We start from the raw sequence: 14,731 nt of genomic DNA on the forward strand, positions 1-14,731 counted from the left end.
TTCTAACTGTCAGGAAGTTTCTCCTTAGTTCTAGGTTGCTTCTCTCCTTGATCAGTTTCCACCCATTGCTTCTCGTCCTGCCTTCAGGCGCCTTGGAGAATAGCTTGACTCCCTCTTCTTTGTGGCAGCCCCTGAGATATTGGAACACTGCTATCATGTCCCCCCTCGTCCTTCTCTTCGTTAAACTAGACATACCCAAGTCCAGCAACCGTTTCTTATATGTTTTAGCCTCCAGTCCCCTAATCATCTTTGTTGCTCTTCTCTGTACTCTTTCTAGAGTCTCAGCATCTTTTTTACATCGTGGTGACCAAAACTGGATGCAGTATTCCAAGTGTGGTCTTACTAAGGCATTGTAAAGTGGTATTAATACTTCACGTGATCTTGATTCTATCCCTCTGTTAATGCAGCCTAGCACTGTGTTGGCTTTTTTGGCAGCTGCAGCACACTGCTGGCTCATATTTAGGTGATTGTCCACTAGGACTCCGAGGTCCCTCTCACAGTTACTACTGTTGAGCAAGTTAATCTTTTCAGCAAGTTAATCTTTGAAGGCCTACTGTCTTTCCAGTATCTGCCAGGAAAGATTCTCTGATAAATACCAATATATAACAGCTTCCAGGAATTACAATTCCTGGCAATCTGCAGGACCAACAGCTGCCGACTTTCCAATTAATAGAAAAGTATTTTTTTCTTTTTCTTTACATAAATATTTGTTGCTTTCCTAGTAGGATCTTAGTCTTAGCTATCGCCTATCTTATTCCCTAATAAGGCATCCTAAAACCTGGCCTTTGGGTGATAGGCATTACAGAAAAAAGCACATCAAAAAAACTCTCCATACTCTTTCTGAAGCATGCTCATCTTTTGAATTAAAAGTTTAATACTACCATAATTGGATTCATCTTATTACACATTAGTTTTTGAACATCCATTTGTAGATTTATTAATGTAATTATTCTCTTTGACTGTTATTTAAAATGCTGTTTCAAATTATACCTATTGAAATGAATGGAGCTAAAGCCACAATACTGGGCAGAACACAAGTAAATAGTACATAAGGGTTTCGTAGCAAGCTACAGGGTAATAAAATATCAAAATATTTGCTTGGAATGCTTATTTAGAATCAACAAATATCTGGCTGCAATCCAATACTGCTAGCTCTGATGACAATTTGATACTCACTGAAATAGAGAAAGCTCAATGGAACTCAGTAGAACTTGTTTTTGAATAATTTGTTTTGTAAATTAAACCCACATAATAACCATTATGGGAGACTGCTTGTTTCACGATATTTGAATATATTTAGGAAAATGTTCATTATATGATTCAGCAAACCTTTTTTTTCTGCTTTAGATATAGAAGATATTGTCAACATTAAACAGTAGAGAGCAGGTGGCCAAAATCTGTTCCTCAAATATCTTTGGCATATCTTTGAGCAAATTTATTGAGGAAATGTATCATACCTCTTTTTAAAACCATCACTACATCTTGCAACAGTGATTTTCAAAACTTTAGCATACATTATGTAAACAAATACATTTACATTTAATACGTTTAAATACATTTAATATGTTTAAACATTTGAATTCTCTGAATGCTCTTCGATATATATCTACTAATTTCTAATGCTCCTAAAATTCATATTGAGTTTTGTTTCTAAGAGTATGAGCAACAAACAAGGTGAATTAGAAATTCAGGTAAATGAGAGCAGATATGATATTGTTGTCATTACGGAAACTTGGTGGGATGAAATCCACAAATGGAACACACAGCTAGAGGGATTTAAATTATTTAAAAGAAACAGAACAAATAAAAGAGGAGGTGGAGTTGTTCTATATATAAGAAATAACCACATCTCTACAGAAATAGAGCACAACAATGATGAAAACTATCTTGAATGCATTTGGGTCAATATAAAAGGGGAAAAAATGACATTGCCATAGGTGTATACTATAGGCCACGCAATCAAACAGAGGAAATAGATGAACTTTTTGCTAGTCAGCTAACCAAGGAATGTAGGAAGCACATCACAATAGTAATGGGGGACTTTAATTACCCTGACATCAACTGGGAGATAAACACTGCATCCAGTGGAAGATCAAACAGATTCCTGACAAACCTAGCAGACAACTTTGTCTCCCAAAAAGTAGAAAAGGGAACTAGGGGATCAGCCACATTGGACTTAATTCTCACTAACAGATATGAAATGATAGAAGGTGTTGAAGCCACAGGAACCTTGGGGGGGGGGAGTGATCATGCAGTATTGGAATTCAACATTATGCAAGCACAAGCAATAGAACACAGTCAAACTAGAGCAGATATGTCAAACTTGCGATGTCACGTGACATCGCACAATGTATCGGGAGAGTTTTGCCATTGCCAGCAATGGAGTGGGTACGGCTTCCGCATGACGTCTCCAGCCCGCGGGCCAGCAGTTTGACACCCCTGAACTAGAGTCTTGGACTTTAAGAGAGCTCATTTCAATAAACTTAGAGAGAGCTTGGGAAGGATTCCATGGATGAGAATCCTCAAGGGGAAAACAACTCAAGAAGCTTGGGAAATTTTGAAAAGTGAGATTATAAAAGCCCAGTCTAGCACAATACCAACGAAGAAGAAAAATAATAGCTCTCAAAAGAAACCAGCATGGCTGCATAAAGAACTCTCTGATAAATTGAAAGACAAAAAGGACAAGTATAAAAAGTGGAAAGAGGGGCACATAACTAAGGCAGAATTTCAGCAAATAGCCCAAGCCTGCAAAGATGAAGTGAGGAAAGCTAAAGCTCAAAATGAACTAAGGCTTGTGACCAAAGTCAAAAATAACAAAAAAAAAAGCTTCTTTCAACATGTAAAAAACAATAAAAAGTTAAGGAAATGATTGGTCCATTAGTGGGGGAAAGTGACAAGAAGGTGACAAGCAACAGGGAGAAAGCAGAACTACTCAACTCATTTTTTGCATCCATATTTACACAAAGAGAAAAAACAGTCCAACCTATCAAAAACAGTATTAGAAACACAAGTTAAGATTGGCAAGAAAATGGTAAGTGAGCACCTGTCTACCCTAGATGAGTTCAAATCACCCAGGACCAGATGGATTACACCCCAAGGTTCTGAAGGAACTGGCAGATGTGATGTCAGAACCTCTGAACTATATCTTTCAAAGATCGTGGAGCACTGGCGAACTACCAGAGGACTGGAAAAGAGCTGATGTAGTTCCCATCTTCAAAAAAGAAAAAAAATGGATCCAGGAAACTACAGACCTATCAGCTTGACCTCAATATCTGGGAAGATTCTGGAAAAGATAATCAAGCAACGAATCAGCAAACACCTAGAGGGAAACAAAGTCATTACCAAAAGCCAACATGGATTTATCAAAAACAGATCATGTCAGACAAATCTTACTGCATTCTTTGACCAGGTGACAAAATTAGTGGACCTGAGGAATGCTGTGGATATAATTTACTTGGACTTCAGTAAGGCATTTGATAAAGTAGACCACAATCTACTACTTGATAAGATAGAAAAATGTGGGTTAGACAGCATCACCACCAGGTGGATTCGTAGCTGGCTGACCGGACATATTCAGTGTGTGGTCCTACAGTGTGCATCTACATGGAAGCAAGTGTGTAGTGGGGTGCCCCAGGGCTCTGTTCTGGGCCCAGTGATCTTCAACATCTTCATCGATAATTTGGATGAAGGGATAGATGGGGAACTCATCAAATTTGCAGATGACACCAAGCTGGCAGGAATAGACAACACTCCAGAAGATAGGCTTAAGATACAGAAGGATCTTGACAGACGTAAACACTGTGTGCTATCTAACAAAATGAAATTCAATGGTGAAAAAAGTAAGGTTCTTCATTTAGGCAAGAAAACCAAATGCACAGGTATAGTATGGGTAGTACCTTGCTCAATAGTAGTAATTGTGAGAGGGATCTTGGTACTAGTGGACAATCACTTAAATATGAGCCAGCAGTGTGCTGTAACTGCCAAAAAAGCCAACACAGTGCTAGGCTGCATTAACAGAGGGATAGAATCAAGATCACGTGAAGTATTAATACCACTCTACAATGCCTTGGTAAGGCCACACTTGGAATACTGCATCCAGTTTTGGTCACCACGATGTAAAGAAGATGTTTAGTACAGAGAAGAGCAACAAAGATGATTACGGGACGGGAGGCTAAAACATATAAGGAATGGTTGCTGGAATTGGGTATGTTTAGTTTAATGAAGAGAAGGATGTGGGGTGACATGATAGCAGTGTCCCAATATCTCAGGGGCTGCCACAAAGAAGAGGGAGTCAAGCTATTCTCCAAAGCACCTGAAGGCAGAACAAGAAGCAACGGATGGGAACTAACCAAAGAGAGACGCAACCTATAACTAAGGAGAAATTTCCTGACAGTTAGAACAATTAATCAGTAGAACAACCTGCCTCCAGAAGCTGTGAATGCTACAACACTGGAAGTTTTTAAGAAGAGACTGGACAGTCATTTGTCTGAAGTGGGTTGGACTAGATGACTCCAAGGTCCCTTCCATCATCATCATCATCATCATCATCATCATCATCATCATCATCATCATTATATTATAAACTTTACTGAAAATTTTGCTCATATTGTATTCTTTAAGTGATATCCTGACTACTATCACACACTAAACTTTACACTACATATAGGTCCAAAGGCCATGTTATGTTTGAAACTGCTCCCAATCTCATCTGTACTTTGCTTCTCTGTAACTCTTACAGACACAACTAACATTGTTTAAGCTCAATATTAGTCCTCCATAGCACACCAGCAGCTGGTTAACAGATGTATGGCAAAAAAAGTGGTCTTTCACAGCCAGTATCATCAAAAGCCATTTCCCTTTGGAAAATTAGGAGGAAATTGTAGGATAAAATCAGATGAGAACCTTAGTTACCCAGATAACACTATCAAATCAACTATTTTCTAGCCATTACCATGTTTTTTTTCTAACCCAGTTCTCTCTTTGCATGCAGACTAATAATACTGGAGAGAAACATTAACACATCAACTTCTTTATATATGAATTCATAGACATTACCTGGGTTATCAAAATTTTTGTAGAAATAAATTTTAAAAAATCAACCATCCTGTTAAATAATTTCAAGAGGCTTGGTTTGCATTATGGCCAAAGTAAACATAATGGCAGAAGTCCAATTATTAATAATCTATAATGTTATTCCATTGGCATAACCAAAGCAATCTTTGGGGAGGTCTAAATTCCTAGAATAATACTCAGCAATAACTTTCAAGGTCTATTGAGTGGTAGGTGCAGAATCAGATAAGTTCTGTATACTTATTCTGGAATTTATTTTATCAATTTCTAGAAGTAACCAACTAAATGTATGAATGATAGATTTTAGGTGCAATGACCATACATAATTTTATGAGCCTTAATGTAGTTGCTTGTTTTGGATTAGCATAATGGGTGACCCATTATGTGTTCAGTATTTATGGGTGACTATTCAACACAATGGAATTAAAAAAATCATGAAATAGCACAGTGACTCCAGCTTACACAGAATGTTCTTTAAGTCCCCAAATTACATTATAATAGTTCTTCCTGCATGTACAAAAAGATACTCTCAATTAAGCAGATAGATATGAAAAAAGATTTAATGGGCATGTAGTGAATGGCCTCACATGCCTACTGACAGCCAGATCTGGCATCTGATTTGAATCTACATCTTTGTGTGGAAGCAATGCTTTTTTATATATATAGCAAAAGGGAGGTTTTTCCCCAATCCCCCTTGTTTCCAGGCAAAAGATCCTTTGTCCTTTTGGAAAGTGCAAACAATTATCCAAGGAAAGGGGAAAATAAGTAACAGGGCTCCTGAACCTCTGGTAAAAGGAACAACTTCAAAAAGATGGAGGGACACCCCAAACAAAAGATTCCTTACCTATGGCTCCACCTTACAGAGTTCACAGATGTTATTATATAATTTGATTTTCGTTTCTCTCTTTTTCAATTTGTCCAAAAAGCAATTCCGGTTGTGGAGCCCTTTCTCTTTTAAATACCAGATTAAGATGAGGATGCCGGTGATTTATTCTCTAGAACAGGGGTGTCACATTCGCAATGTCACATGACGTGTCGCAACATATTGCGACTTTTTTTCCATTGCCGGCAATGGGGTGGGCGCAGTTTCGCCATGACGCATCTGGCCTGCGGGCCAGAAGTTTGACACCCCTGCTCTAGAAGAAAGACTGTAGCTTGTATGAACTACCAAGCTGTATAGCAAAATAAGGAGCCCAAGAGAGTTCTGGGAGGGGTTAATATCTCCAACGTTTCGTATCACAGATTACAATGACTGGGTAAATGGAATCTGTCACTCAACCAATGATAAAACTGTCTCTTCTCAGCCAGATATCTAAATGAGGGTGTGTAGCATGAAAAAGGATGAGGCTTTAATTGTCCCATCTATCAACCAAGAAGAAAGGAATAGTGGTATTTGGGTAGAAGGACATATCAAAGAGGAGCTCTGGGGCTACCCAAGTTATACCTACTAGTAATTAGAATGAGTGGTTTAAATAACAGTTATTTCAACTGAACAAAAGTAAAAACATTACTAAATAATAAAACCTGTATCCAAGTAGAAACACAGTTTTGTTACAGATATTCCTCGACTTACAACCATAACTGACCCTGGAATTATGGCCTTAAGTCATGGCAGTTGTTAAGTAGGTCTTATGACTGTGACGGTCATTAAGTGAACACCATGGTCATCACACAAATCCATTTTCTTCAATAAAGCATTTTTTGGTAGAAACTGGAAGTAAATGTTGGCAACTGGCAAAAAAACCCACTGCAAATCGCAAACAGAGGTAAATGTAAGCCTGTTGCCAGGTAACCAAAATGAGATCTGACTGTGGAGGGGGTTGTGCGGCCATCAGAACTCTGGAAATGGGGCACAAATAACTCTGTTGAGGTCCGTTGTAACTTCATGCTGTTGCTTAGTGACTGGTCATTAAGCAAGGATTACCTATATCAACGGACTTACAATTTAGTATTGAGAAAAGCTAATTTCAAAGGACCTTTTCAAGTTAAACAATAAACTTTGTTTTTATTTTTGTTTCTAAACTTCTTAGTTATTCAATCTGGATCCCATTTCATCTGGGGAACTCAAGATAGTGTATACAGTGTTCCCTCCTCCTATTTTTCCCCATAACAGCAACTTTGTGAAATAGTATGGCTGAGAGAAAATGAGTGGCTCATGGGCTGTGGCTGAAGGATGACTACAACCTGGATCTCTTCCCAATATCAGTTCATTGTCTTACCCTGCCCTCTGGAACATTCTCTCTTCAGAAATTAGGATGGCCTCGACCCTGTTGGCCTTTCATAAACCTTGAAAGCCTGGTTATGTGCCCAATCCTGAGACCCCAAGTATGTTAAGGGTCCTTATTCATGGCCACATTCATATTTATGGTTACAATTTCTCTCAGTAACTCTCTCTCTATATATCAATATAAATTTCTATTATGTTTGGCTTTCATTGATTTTATGATTGTTCATTGCACAGAGTCACTTGTTTGAGATGTAAATTGAATAAATAAACAAAAAACATGATCACAAAGAGAAAATGTGGTTTCAAATTATAGCTTTGTTGCTTCTTCTTTTATGGAACTAGATCACATGTTAGGCTAAGGCAGAAAAGCACAAAGTGGGAACTAACCTTGTTTCACTTGCTTAAAGCTTTATTTATATTTACTTTCTTAATGCTTTTTATCTCCCACGTCCAGACTACACACCTATATCTGCTTGTTATAGTATTGTGCAAATTTTCTTTTGCTCTTTTAATACTTATATCCATTTAATGCAGAGGAAGGCAACAATTTTAGTGCTGGAGACTGCACACTTATGCAGTAAGTTGTACTAAAAAAAATAGGCCTGGCACAAAAGAAAAAAGTTGGGGCAAGATAAAAGAGGTATATTATTATGTATTAATTTTATTCATACCATTGAAAGCCACCTAGAGTAGCCCCATGGCAGCATAGGCAGCAAATAAATTTAACAAATTTTAAAAAATCTATAAAAAGAAAGATTTATGGCATAGATGTATAGATAATAATAATAATAATAATAATAATAATAACAACAACAACAACAACAACAACAAGAATAATGATAATAATAATAATAATGTTGGAAGGGACCTTGGAGATCATCTAGTCCAGGGCTTTCAATCTTTTCACCCATTGTACCACTTTTAGGATATGGCAATATCCGAGTACCCCCAGTCGCCTAGCAAGGTGTCAAAAACTTGACCAAAAAAAAAAGAAAAAGAAAAAAGTGATAAAGTACAGGTAGTCCTCGACTTACAACAGTTCGCTTAGTGACTGTTCGAAGTTACAATGGCACTGAAAAAAGTGCCCCCCAAGCCACAGTTGAGCAAGACACCTTCCTGCTCGCCTGGCGGCGCTCTTCCTCCTGTCCGAGGTTTTCATTGTTGTGAGCATTTCTGTTGAGGATTGGCAGTGGGGGTGGGGGGGTATTTGGTTTTTATTCCCCCCGTCTGCTGGGTGGTTGCAGCAGGTTTTGGTCACTTCACATGACCCTGGGACACTGTGACCATCATAAATATGAATCAGTTGCCAAGCATCTGAATGTAAATCACAAGACCCTGGAGATGCTGCAACATTCCAGCTGATCGACACTTCTTCTGGGCTCAGCAGAAGCGCCAGGATCAGTGCTGCTTTCCAGCTGATTGGTGCTTCTTCAGGGTTCAGCAGAAGCACCAGGATCAGCATCGAGCTCCAGCTGGAGCCTGGCGCTGATCCTGGTGCTTCCGCTGAGCCCTGACAGCCCTGAAGCTCCAGCCATCTCTCGCTCAGGCTTGTGCGGTGCTACCACCGGTTCAGCTCATTCCCCTCCCCCGCTATCACTTTTCTAGGATAGTCGTGTACCACCTGCTAGGTGCCAATGTATCATAGGTGGTACCTGTACCACTGGTTGAAAAGTCCTGATCTAGTCCAACCCCCTGCTCAGGCAGGAAACCCTATACCATTTCAGACAAATGGCTGTCCAATCTCTTCTTAAAAACTTCCAGTGTTGGAGCCCCCACAGCTTCTGGAGGCAGGTTGTTCCACTGATTAATTGTTCTAACTGTCAGGAAATTTCTCCTTAGCTCTAGGTTGCTTCTCTCTTTGATTATTTTCCATCCATTACTTCTTATCCTTATAATCTGTTCATACAAGGATTTTTTTTAGTACATTTATCAAGCAGCTCAGCCTAAAAGAGAAAAGAATACTTTTCTTGTATCACCTTTTCTAAGTAACCATACTTTGCATTGATAATTAGAGCTTAGTATTCTGGGAAAGCCAGCCCTGCAAGTCTTATTTTCATATACAATAAACAGGAACAACATTAAACAGGTTTAGAAACTTGCTGTGCAGCAGTATCTAATTTGTAAGGAAGGAGTGGGGGAGAGTCACCTCTTCCTTCCAAAGTTCAATTTCACTAATTCATATTTTGCTAATTTTACTTTATGCAAAATCATAAATGACACTGTCAACAACTACTCATAATTAGAGCAAGAATGTTTTTGCTCCCAAGACTCTCATTCACTCGGACTCTAAGTGGCCATCTCTAGTAACAAGAATGTTGTTCAGATTCCATGCTCAAATGGAATCATCTTCTTGGCTGTGATTATTGGTCTATGTGCCAATTATAAATCAAGCTTACTTGCTGCACTTGCATATAAAATGCTTACAGGGTAGCTCTTGAGTTCTTGCACTGCGACGGTAAAACTGTAAAAAAAAATCTAAAAACAGAAACCCATAAAGTTATATTGGTGCTGGTGCTGACTTCAGGATCAGAATACCGGGTCACAATCCTAATCTCATACAGGTAGACCTTGATTTACAACAGTTCATTATAATATACACAATGATACACAATCATATAAGTAGTCCTCGATTTATAACAGTTCTTTTAGTAAATGTTCAAAGTTACCATGGCACTGAAAATGTGACTTATGACCGTTTTTCACAGTTATGACTTTTGCATCATTCCCATGATCATGTGATCAAAATTCAGATGCTTGGCAACTGCTTCATATTTATGACCATTGCTGTGTCCCAGAGTCATGTGATCACCTTTTGCAAACTTTTGTCAAGCAAAGTCAATGGGGAAGCCAGATTCACTTAACAACTGCATTACTAACTTATCAACTGCAGTGATTCACTTAACAACTTTGTCAAGAAAGGTCGTAAAGTGGGGCACAATTCACTTAACAAATGTCTCACTTAACAACAGAAATTTATGGCTCAATTGTGGTTGTAAGTTGAGGACTACCTGTATTTGAACTATTAATCTATTTTCTGCCCTAATAAACATATTTAGGATTTAGTCATCAAGGACTATGTCACATACTGGAGTCCAGGGCACCTCTGGTTCATTAATGCACGGCATAACAAGGCTTCCAATTAATGTATTATCCATCACTGTCTGCAGCAGCCTTTCTCAACCTTTTAACCTGGAGGAACCCCTGAAATAATTTTCAGGTCTCAGGGAACGTTTGCATAAAAATTTACACACGCACACACACACACACACACACACACACATTGTAAATATTGTGTAGGTTAGAAGGGAGTTGTATTATAACCTACACACGTGTGTGTGTGTGTGTGTGTGTTATAATACAACTCCCTTCTAACCTACACAATACTTACAATATTTACAACAACAGCAAATTTGCAAACCAGCTGTTGTATCAGGGCATGTAAAAATTTCCATTCCTGAGAGGTGTTAGCATCATCTGGCACACAAAGTTCAAAAAATTGAGGAGACCCAATTGAGAAAAGCTAGTCTATAAAAACATGCTGAAATCTAAATGCAGAGACCAATCAAATGTGAGAAGAACATACCATCAATCCTACAGCAAGGATTCTCCCAGTGACAAAATGTTTGAGGTGAGTCCAAAGATGATCAATATAAGAAGAGACATCTCTCTGAGGGGTTTCAAAAGAACTGAATGTTTAAATGCCTGGGTGTAACTTAGAATGGCAGACAATACAAATAACTAGACAAATAATGAGCAGCAATCCACAATTCAGAGCCAGGATAATATCAGACACCTTTTTTTAATTAGCCCAACATGAGCTGAATACAGTATACTGAAGATCTGATAAAGCAAACAGAGCAGTCACAACTGAAATTACAGATTGGTATGACAGTATTACACACTCACTCCTCCCTAAATATTGACATGCCTCATGTTGAGCAAGCACCACAACTGCATTGCTCACTGAGTAAACTTTTTTCCATTAAAGACAACAGCAGACATGGAAGGAAAAAAGTAAGAGTTTACATATTAAAAAAAAGAATTTCAAATTTGTAAAAAAAAAGAGTAGAATTTAAACAAAATGAACCAAACCCCATTTTTTTGACAGATTCCATTTTATTGTGGTGGTTTTGAGATTTAAAACAGAAACCCCTAATCAAGCTTTAGACTTGTTTTTTTTTCATAAAAAGATAGGGTGAACGGTTCTTTTTGAAGTAACTAGTACCTGCTGTACATTGATTTAAAATCAAACCTTTATTCAGGTGTCTGGAATAAACAGTGTTGATTCCCTTGACATTTCAAATAAAGGAGATCAACAATTTTGAACATCCTGTCCCTCTAGGGGTCATAATAGCTATTTGAAGGAATATATGAAAGGGGAAATACAAAGTTTGGTACTTGATGCTTGAGGACACTTCAGAAAGTATAGGTTGCCTTGTTCTATTCTTCTTGGATGTATTTACAAATTAGAAGCTACCTACCACATTCTGCCCTTTTCCAAATTTTGCCTTACCCTTTTGGAATTTATTTTTAATGAATAAATAACAAAGGTACAAACTAAAAACAGGGACATCATACCACATTTATAAAAAAAGAGCAATGTGGCAGAACTGATTAGGCTACCAGAACTTAAGCTGACAATCACCCACAGATCTATTCTAGCACTTCATTCCATATAATAGTTATGTGGAGGAGGATCCAAAATGAATTCATAGGAGAAATTCAAAGTCTAATGTCCCTTCCCCACTTGACTGCACAGGCATACATCTCCTTAAATAGGCACACTGTTTCATAGTGATTCACAGCATACCCGTGGCAAAGAACCATACTGATAGGAAGATTTACCAAGGCTGTGTTAGTGCAATACATTGAATCAAAAGCTAGCTACCATATTTTAGCTTAGCATACGGGACAAACTCAGTACATGTGATTAATCTAGAGTTCAATGTATTCACAATGCAGGAAAATGAAGTTCCATTAACCTTGGATTTTCATGTCATGTGAGTACAGACAAAGAAGACATTGGAAAGTACAATATGAAGGTTTTATTTCTTAAAGCTCACAAGGGTGTTATGTAGTATGGAAAACATAGAGAAGACATTCTACTTGATGTAGAGAAGAGTGTCCTCAACATGTTTTGTTTTGCTTGTTTATCATTACAATATATGGATGTTTCTTACAAGGTTATTATGAGGATACCTTTATGATTTGTACTCTGTTTAGACTGTCTTTCTTCACCCATAACTGGAACAACATGTTCATAAACCTCAACAGCTGCCAATAAGCAGCCTCTGACTTCCCTTCCACACCCAGCCAGTTTCTATATTCATTCTTTATCTACCACATCTCATTTTCTCCGCAAAGTCTACTACTAACTTCTAGTCTTTCCAATCAGCAACAGTATAACTCCTTAAGACTACTGTACTATAGAAAAGCCTAAGAGCAGTATAATTTTAAGGCTAAGGATTTGTGAGCTAAGGATTAATCTAAGAAATAATGCCCAAATAGAAATCATCTTTCCTTAACATTGCAACCTCTTCATAAGCTACAGTCCAAGCTCCCAGAAGTCAAACCCAAAGAAAGATGGACAAGAACAATGTGGTGCAAATCAGAACACACTGGATGGATGCTGGGCTGGGGGAAACAGTACTCCCTCCATCCCCTTTAGATAGTGCTTGTGTCCAAAGTGTAGTTCATTTACCCAAACTCAGTACTCAATATGATATGAATTGGAAATCAAAACGTTCTGGGAGCAAGAACTGGAGATAATTGGTGTAGAATTTGTTTTCCTCCATTCTATGTCTATATAAACACATTCCATACAGGTACTTATGCACTGCTACTCTTCAAGCAGACTCTACCCAACTTTATGATGCCAGAAGAAAATCTGTTCAGTTGCAATGCAATCTGCAATTACCCAGAAGGTGAATTCAACATACTTTACTTCTGAGTAGATCAAATTCCGGATTGTGCAAGAAAGGTTCGCTGGTCCTCCCAACAGAAAAACCTTACTGTCCTGGGGCCCTCTTTAAATTCCACTTATCTTCAATAGAAAGCAGCTGAAGGAAACAAACAGTAGATCTGCAAGATCTCACCATTTAAAACAACAACAACAACCAAATTATACACCGAATCTCTCTCTAGGCTTTTAAAGTTATATCCTTATTTTAAAAAAAAAAAAAAACTATGAGAAACCTGGAGAAAGAAGCACCAAGAAACCACCTGCACTTAAAAAGAATCTCATGCCGCTCATTCAGGGAGTTCTGAAGCGCCGGGGCGAGAAATATTTCACCACCCCCGAAGCCCAAACCGCAGATCTGCTTTCATTTCCGCCTCTGTCAGGATGGGGGACTAGTTTGGGGCAGCTCTTTCACATCCTGTTTTGTTTATATATATATATATATATATATATAAAGCCCAACAGAACAAAACACCCCCGCGAAACAGGTGAAACGCGGGCGATACAATTCCGAGGGTACAAGAGCGCGCAAAGCCTGCGCGCCGGGCGGCTCCAGGCAATTCAACCTGGCTCGGTCGGCGTCTCCCCAACCAAGCGCCACCTGCTTGGCCGCGCTCCGGTCCAACAGAGAAGCGCTCCTCTGTCGGCAACGCAGCCTTTTCTTGGAAGGACGCCCGCCCGCTTATTTGCAGGAGAAGGTCCCAGCTGCTGGTCTTTCCGGAGACGCTTCAAGATCCCGCGCTCAACAGACAAGCAAAAAGAAAAAAAAAAGCAGAAGGCGAAATCCTAATAAAAGGCTTACCGCCAGCCGGGGTCAGCACGCTGGTCCAGACGGTTGCCAAAGAAGACGACAAGCCCGGGAGCGCTGGGAAAGCTTTGCTTCCTGCCGCGGCTCCTTCTCTTCTACCCGGGAGCCAGGCGCATGCTGCCGGCTCTCTCTCCCCTCTGGTAGCGCGCGGCGGAGTGCGCGCGGCTCTGGCTGCCCCGGACCGACTGCCTGCCTTGCCTGCCTGCTTGTGGGAGCCGAGGGCGGCGGGGCTGGGCGGGGCTTCCAGCCAAGCTCTTTCTGGCCAATGGGAAGAGGCCGAAAGGGAGTTCTGTCACCCTGAACTTGCACGCGGGAGCGCCGAGGCGGCTTTCGGCTTTGGGACTTTGGAAGAAATGCTCTCTAGCCATAGAGAAAAAAGTCAGGGTTGCCCCGAGCGGGTCGGGGGAGATTCAACACCTGTTAAAAGCTAGCCAGTCCCATAACTCAAGATGCCACCAGGGCCTTTCTAAGACACCAAAGGGCCCGCGGGTTAAAAATAATAATAATAATTGATTTGTCTTGCCCCGTTTTATTTCCAACAACACCCTGTGATGGCCCTTGTTTGTCTCCTCCTTGTTTATCGCCCACTGAAGTCAGCGCTCCAGTAAATAGGATGACTGGAATCATCCTTAGATAGTATTTCATTTTATTTTTAAAATGCTTTACG

The 14,731-nt window shown here is 39.5% G+C and overlaps 1 protein-coding gene across 1 annotated transcript in view; it reads right to left on the bottom strand.

Moving 5' to 3' along the window:
- Nucleotides 1–14,230, bottom strand: part of LOC107299372 (F-actin-monooxygenase MICAL2-like) — a gene marked incomplete at its 3' end in the record, with an annotated part of 39,229 nt that extends 24,999 nt beyond the window's left edge. The window contains exon 1 of the mRNA XM_015828738.1: nt 14,059–14,230. The remainder of the gene's footprint in view (nt 1–14,058) is intronic.
- Nucleotides 14,231–14,731: the final 501 nt, after the last annotated feature.

The sequence above is a fragment of the Protobothrops mucrosquamatus genome, unplaced genomic scaffold (assembly GCF_001527695.2).
Source record: "Protobothrops mucrosquamatus isolate PMUCROS unplaced genomic scaffold, P.Mucros_1.0 scaffold4839, whole genome shotgun sequence".
Lineage (NCBI taxonomy): Eukaryota > Metazoa > Chordata > Lepidosauria > Squamata > Viperidae > Protobothrops > Protobothrops mucrosquamatus.